The 7,841-nt window shown below is 37.9% G+C and overlaps 1 long non-coding RNA gene across 1 annotated transcript; it reads left to right on the top strand.

Moving 5' to 3' along the window:
- Window positions 1–594: 594 nt before the first annotated feature.
- Window positions 595–4,756, top strand: LOC138809031 (uncharacterized). Its single transcript, XR_011366666.1, has 3 exons — window positions 595–793; window positions 4,150–4,243; window positions 4,601–4,756. It is a non-coding gene; the product is annotated as an uncharacterized lncRNA (long non-coding RNA).
- The last annotated feature ends 3,085 nt before the right edge of the window (window positions 4,757–7,841 follow it).

Below are 7,841 nucleotides of genomic sequence, written 5' to 3'. Positions count from 1 at the left end.
TACTTACCGTAGGAGAATAGATATTATCTGTTTTGCAGTTTTGTTGAGGAGGAAGTAAAATATAAATAGAAAATTCTGGGTGTCTTAGTTTGAGTTGTTAAAATACCATACACTGGATGGCTTATGGACTAAAGGAGTTTATTTATTTATTTTTTTACAGTTCTGGAGGATAGGAGATCCGAGATGGAAGTCAGATGTATGCAGATTCAGTTTCCAGTGTGGCCTGATTGCTCACAGGCCAGGGTCTTCTCATTCTGATTCTCATGAAGTGGGAGGGGGAGAGGTCTCCTTCGAGGTTCTTTAATAAGAGCACTAATCTCATTCATGAGGCTCTGTTCTCAGGACCTGATCACCTCCCAAGGGCCCCACCCTCCTAATGCCTTCACTTCTGAGGTTACAGTTGCCACGTACGGCAGATGGGGAGGAGAGCACAAACATTCATAATATGGTGTTGGCTTTAGTCTAATGTTTCTCTACTGACAGACTTTAGTCTGAATCTCTGGTGTGTGTTGCTGTGCTTCAAAAGGATGTGGTTACACTCTGTCAGCTTCCTTCCCTCACACTCTTCTTCCTTCTTTTCTAACGAAGTCTCAGAACACTAGCAGTTTTCAGAAAAACTTTGGACAGCACCAAATGAACAAAGAAGAAACTTGCCAGATGAGAAACAAAATCAAAATTAGCAGACCCTTCCTCACAAGAGTCCATGGAGGACAAGTGACAGATTCAAGAAGAGCTGATTTTTTTTTTTTTTTTTTAATTCAGAGTCAGAAGGTGGAAAAGATCAAGATCCCAGGTCAGGAATTTGGGCAGGAATTTACTTGTTCTCAACTTTTTCATTCTATGTTAGTCTTTACCTGTTTCTCAGCCTTTTTGTTCTATCTGGGTCTTCATCTTGATTTGGATGAGGCCCATCCACATGGCAGAAGGGCAGTCTGATTCACTCACTCACTTTATCTGGTCAAATGCTAATCTCCTCCAGAGACACTCTCCCTGACACACCCAGAAGAATGTTGACCAGGGAATGTTGATCTGGAAAGCCCCATGGCCCAGACAAGTTTGCAGATAAAAGTAACCATCAATTCCATATTGTTCCCTTTTAACCAATGAAAAACAAAGGCTGAAGTGGTTTCACCAGAATCATACAGCTAGCAAAGTAGAGCCTAGTCTTGTAACTAGATCTATCTGAGACCCAACAAGCTCTGCCTGACAAACTGTGACAAATAGTTTTCGAAATACAGGACAAAGAAAAAAAAATTACCAATAGTAATAATCAGGGCTTTTACAAATCAATACAAATGATAAATACTACCTTTATCACTGGCCATAAACTAAACAAAATTTACTCAAAATACTGGCAATTATAAAGAAAATGGGTATTGATAACGAAATAAGTAAATATACTCCAACTTAATTAATGGCCAAAGAAATGCAAATCAAAATAACTGCACTTCACTGTAGATCCCCTGTCAGATTTAAATCTTACATAAACCATCTGCAGGCTACTTGCCCTTGGTAGTCTATTTTTAAAGTGTTAACATGGTAACGAAAAACAACTAAATTTTGCTTTCTGAAGGTGACTGTGTTACTTCTTCTCCCTTTGAAATGGAGAGGACTCTGGGCTGCTAAAAAAAAAAAGAGAGAGAGAGAGTCCAAGCTTCAGCTGCTGCAATAGATTTCAATCACCAATTCTGGGTGACACAGGGAGCTTCTACAAGATCAAGTCATCAACGTTTTAAATCCCCAATCATGCCAGCCTCCACTCTATAAACCACTGGGGCAGCCAGCCACGAAAGAGCCTAAAGGTTAAGCATAGACCATTGACTTTAGAGGACTGAGTTAGCACATCATTAAATACAAACTTGCCTGGTCACACCAAAAAGTGCCTTGGGAGAATTATTTAAGGCTTAAAGGTTCCACCCACATTTGTTTGACACAAAAATCAATACCTTTTCCCCCTATCTTTGTTTGCCTGGATTACATGTAACTGCTAAGTAGTTCTTAGGACATCATTTAGATTTATCATCTTTCATTTTACCTGGCAGTGTGTGACCAAGGAGAAAAAAAAAATAGGAATATGCCTTTGTTTCCTTTTCTTATAGATTGTTAATACAAGAACACATGAAACAGCCCATTTATATTATGATTCTATGTCAGTACACAGACTGACAATTCACAATCCTATAACATACACTTTTCCCTTAATCTAAGACTGTCTTTACAATGGTCCTTTTGGAGAGCAGAGAAAGAATAAGTTATTCCATCAATAGCATGGTGACAACCAGCTATCCTTTTGGGTGAAAAAAAAATCAAACCCTAAGTTACACATACATTTTAAAAAAATCAATCAATTTCCAGGAGGTTTATCTTTTTAAATGGAAAAAGTACTAGTAGCGGTAGTAGTTAATAATAGGAAAAAATTCTTGATGAAGTACTAAAAGATACTTAACCATGTGTGTGTTCGACTGCGTAACTTCTAAATAGCATAAAGAAAAAAAAATGAAAGACAGAAAAAAAGGAAAGAAAAATCATGAGTTAAATAAAGTTATATTTACCTAACCTTTATACAATACTTACTATGTGTCAGGAATGGTGACAAATACCTAAAATCATTGAAAAGAAAGAAGGTTTGTTTGGGCTTGTGGGTTTTTTTTAATTTTTGTTTTGGCAGTTTCTACCCATATTTAGCTGGTTCTGTTTCTGGGAGATGGTGAGGAACAGCATTATGGTGGGAAGACGTTGCAGAACAGAATTACTTACCTCAGTGTTAGCCAGGATGCAGGGAGAGAAAGATCCAGAAGGGAAGTGTCTGTGGAGGCAAGATATATTTTTCAAACACATACCCAGTTCCTCTAAATGTACCCCCACTTTTGAGTTTCCACCACCTCCCAATAATAATGCCTTCAAATTATGAATCCATCAAGGTTCCTGTGAGTCAGTCACTTCTATGATCTAGCACCTCTATCAAAAACCTAACAAGGGGCTAGGAAAGTGGCTTAGTGGTAGAGTGCTTGCCTCCCATGCATGAATCCTTGGGTTCGATTCATCAGTACCACAAACAGAAAAAGCCAAAAGTGATGTAGTGGCCCAAGTGATAGAGTGCTAGCCTTGAGCAAAAGCAGCTCAGGGACAGTGCCCAGGCCCTGAGGTCAAGCCCCAGGACTGGCAAAAACTAAAAATGAGAATAAAAACAACCAAACAAGCTGTGTCTGAAAAAATTGGAACAAATATTTACAGACTTTTTGACACAGACATGCATAGTAATAGTAACCTGGGAAATAAGGGCTTTTACAAATCAATAAAACATGATGGCTACCACATATTAAAATCAAAAAAAAATTCCTAAAACCCCCCAAACAATCAGGCAATTATAAAGGAATGGTTAGCCAGGGACCCATGGCTCATGTCTGTAATCCTAGCTACTCAGCAGGGTGAGATCTGAGGATCATGGTTTAAAGCCAGCCCGGGCAGGAAACTCCATGAGACTCTTATTTCCAATAAGCCACCAGAAAACTAGAAGTGGCGCTTTGGCTCGAGTGGTAGAGCACTAGTCTTGAGCTGAGGGATAGAGGCCCAGAGTTCAAGCCCCATGACTGACAAAATAAAAATAAACTCTAATTAATGGTAAAAGGGAAGGTGAATCAAAACAATAAAGCCTCACTGTTGATCCCCTATCAGATTTGAATTTTACTTAGAATGATACATTACCTTAATCGCTTTCCTACTCTGTAATAGAGTAGGACAAATTTATTCCACTTGCAGTTCTGGAGACTGGGCAGTCCAAGGTCAAGGAGCCATGTCTGCTGAGGTTCTTCTGCTTGTGTTAAAACATGGCAGAAGTTAAGGAGGCATGCCCAAGACAAAGAGGGAAATCCCCAGGCCAAACACATTTTTTTGCTGATCAAGGCTGTGACAGTGACATCAGTTCATTCATGTGGGTAGTATGCTCCTGACCTACCTACCCATCTCTTAATATCATCACCATGACAATTAAATTTCAACGTAAATTTGAAGAGGACATTCAAACTATACCATACTTTGTGTGAACTAAGATCCATAAAAAATAAATACATGTATATGCAAAATAATATGAATATTATTTAATATATCATACATAATAGAATATTATATGTATATCCCCTTTATTTGCAGAGAATAAATCCGTGCAAACCTTAAGAGGAGTCAGTTTGGAGGTATCAGTCAAAATGTAAACACATACTGTTTTGGACCCAGCAGTCTATTTCAGGTATTTCTACTATGTACTTATTTGTTCAGATATATTTACAAAAACATTAACTTCAGTATTGTTAGTGAGAACAAAGTGTAAAAAACTTGAAATATCCATCAAATGAACAGTTAAATTACAGAACATGCATAGAGAAATGTGTAGCCATTAGTAGGACCAGAAAAGAGGGCATGTACTTATTATAATTTGAATGAAGATAAAATATATTCATAGTAGAGTCTTGTTCTCTATGAAATATGAAGAGTTGATTGGAGAGTTTTACAGAAGAATATCAGTAGCTGTTCAAGGAGGAGGCAGATAGACCCAGGCTCTGAGCTCTTGTTAGTTACTTTAACAATATGCTTTTTTTCTACCCAGAGTCGGATTTATCATGAAGCAAATGAAATCTAAGCTCCAGGGCTTCCAACTTGAATGAACCTCTCTCAAGACCCTGGAAGAAGCCTTAGTTATGTGTTCATGTAGTGATATGTTTTTGCAAATTTGCTAACGTGAAATAATGCAACTTCAATCAGTTAAGACAACTATTTCAGCTGAGACTTCTCTGTCACACTTCCTCTTGTTTTGGATGCTTTAGAGGTCTGCCCAAGTTTTCTCCATAGGCAAGCCTGTTAGCATATTTTGACTTCTATTCAAACTTTCTTTCTCCTCTTTATTGTTACCATTACAAGTCTTCAATACCTTATCTGCAATTCCAAAAATTCAAAACAAGCTATGAATGGTTCTTTTCTGTATTCTTTTTGCAGCAAAACCCAATTTGATCAGCTCTCATTTAATGGGACAACCTGACCTGAATTGACATGAGATTATTAAAGATTCTGTTTATCCCACTTACAAGTGAGAATATATTTTTTTTGCTGCAGAAATAATTATGCCTTTGATTGTGGGGTGTTGCCTAGTCCCTGAGGAGTTTTTGAGTAGTAAATGCTGAGAGAGAAAATGCACACAAAATGAGGGAGAACAACAAAAAAATAGGTATTGATCATAAATAGACTTTTCAGAAATAATCCAAGAAATGAATAGACCCCAGGTCCTTCTTTGATGGTTCAGAGGAGGATATTTGTATCTAACTGGGTAAATGGTTAAAGAGCTGAATTATTTTTAGGAGACAATGAGATTAAGGTAGACTATTTCTAATGAAATACAAATCTTTATTGCCCCTCATCCATGTGGCAAAGGTACCAAAATAATGTGAATGAGGTCTCTTTTTCAGGGTGCATTTCAGGTGGGGAGCGCTGGCCTATAAGAATAAATGTTGCCATAATCAGAATAGATTTATTTTTGTGTGGTGAAGCATGGTGCCAGGGTAGAAGAGAGGATTTATACAACAATTCACGAATATGTATCTAGAAAGCCTGGACTACTTAGTAGTGAAATCAGAAAAAAAAATTAAAGCTATAGAAATAATAGCTGAGACAGTTTGCAGAATGCATGAGAAATATAAATCCAGAAACACAAACACAGTTACTACTATATTACTACTACAAATTAATAACTTTAAGTAAATCCTAGACATATTGTGGTTAAAAATGTCAGGGCTCCAAAGTAGTTAAACAAACAAATAAACAAAAGTGTCTTACAGGCAGCAAGAGAGAAAAGACAAAGCTTCTCAAAACAATAACAATTATATGAACAGAAAAAAATAAATTTAGCAGGTGGTAAATTATTTTTATCTTCAAAAGACTAAGCAAAAACTAAATACCAGACAGAGCTATCAGTGCACCACACACGCGCACGCGCACACACACACACACACACACACACACACGTATGCACGCACCCCTACAAGTCTCTATCCAGCAAAGCTAAAGTTTAAAAACTAGCCTTGTCTTTTAAGAATAATAGCAAGACAGGTACTAGTGGTTTATGCCTGTGATGCTAGCTAATTGAGAGGATGAGATCTGAGAATCAAGATTCGAAACTAACCTGGGCAGAAAATCTTTGAGACTTATTTAGTTGTATAAAAGGGTCCGTAAGTCCGGCTATGAGTACAATGCTATCTGTGAGATTCATCTCCAATTAACCATCAAGAATCTGGAAGCAGAGGTATGACTCAAGTGGTAGAGTACCAGACTTGAACAAAAAAGTAAAGGAGCAATGCCCAGACCCTAAATTCAAGGCCTACTACCAGCAGTAGCAGCAGAAGAGAAGGAGGAAGAGGAGGGGGAGGAAGAAGAGAAGGAGGAATTACTTAAAGAGAATAGTTTTTATCTTTTGGTGAGATCAAAGACATCTGAGCCATAAAGCTAGAACAGTCTACTATTGAAATGAATTATCACAACAAGCTATGGTGGCACACACCTGTTATCTCTGCCCTCATCAGTGGAATCATGAGTTTCAGGCCAACCCTGGGCTACATACTGAGACTCTGTTGAAAAAAAATAGTATCCAAAATTTCTAGAAATTAAAAATATGAAAGTCAATATAAGACATAATTCAAAGGGAAAAGCCAATGATCACACTTGACATGGCTAAAGCTTGGTATATAGTTTAATGATCCAGCTGAAGGCATTCCCCAAAACATAGCACAAAAATAACAAATTAAAATTAATGAGTCATAGATAATAATAGTTCATGAAGATCTAAATCCTAATAAAAGTTGTACAAGGAGATAACAGGGAAGATGGAAGCATACAAATCAAGAGAATACTTCCACGAAGTAAAAAGTGCAAATGATCAAATACAGAGGATTCACTAAATATCTTTAGAAATGGAGGAACCCAAAACCATGGTAGTTGGAGGTAAGCTGAAATTCTTATAAGCTTCCAGAAGATGCCTGTGTTTTTAGTGAGAGGTAAAGTACACAGAGATCACTTATCTTCCATGGCAAATTAAACTGGAATTGGACTTCTTATCATATGTAACATGGAACAACGGAAATAAAAAAACAAATCCTGTAAGTACTGAATGAGGATGAATTTGAACTAAAATGCTATAACTAATTAGTAAATAAAGTAAGTAAGTTGAATAATGGTCCCCTTCTACGGCAGAAAAAGATCTTAACTTAAAAGCCTAAGCTAACTTCACACCTGCTCATTGGCAGGACATTCCAGGCCCATGTGCCTGCAGCGCATGGCATTATTTATTGACTATGCGCCCCTCCTCACATCTGTGAGACATGGAAACTCACCACCGGTTTACAAGACCATCCGTTTTGAACAAGACCATCCATCACAAAATGGGGAGGAGTGATCAACAATCCCTCAACTGCCATGCATTCTACGAGGGTCAGCAAGTGTGAGTCACGGTTGGCGACACAACTACTGGCCTCAGGTAGCAAATCCATCCTTCCAGCTGCTCTGATCCATATGGGCTCAATGATCTGCAGAGAGTGCAGGCCTCTTCTTATTGGGAGTGTCTGTTCCACACTGCCATCCAGACTCCATCCAAAAAACCACCGTAAGGTAAGCTGACAACCATTTATCTAAGCGTCATCTGGTAGCCAACTGCTGACAAAGAAGGAAGCGGGCCCATTAGTGAGCAGACAGACAGATGTGATGAAGGGAAACAAGGTGTTGTTAATCTGGAAGAAATAAAAGATTTAAGATGTGAGGTGGAGGGGGGAGGGGGAATAATGAAAAATAATTTAATCATTAAGTTA

Source organism: Dipodomys merriami, unplaced genomic scaffold, assembly GCF_024711535.1.
Source record: "Dipodomys merriami isolate MVZ:Mamm:240054 unplaced genomic scaffold, mDipMer1.0.p SCAF_48, whole genome shotgun sequence".
In the NCBI taxonomy this organism is placed as follows: Eukaryota; Metazoa; Chordata; class Mammalia; order Rodentia; family Heteromyidae; genus Dipodomys; species Dipodomys merriami.
The sequence above is the reverse complement of the archived record's forward strand: the minus strand, read 5'-3'. Positions and strand labels throughout refer to the sequence as shown.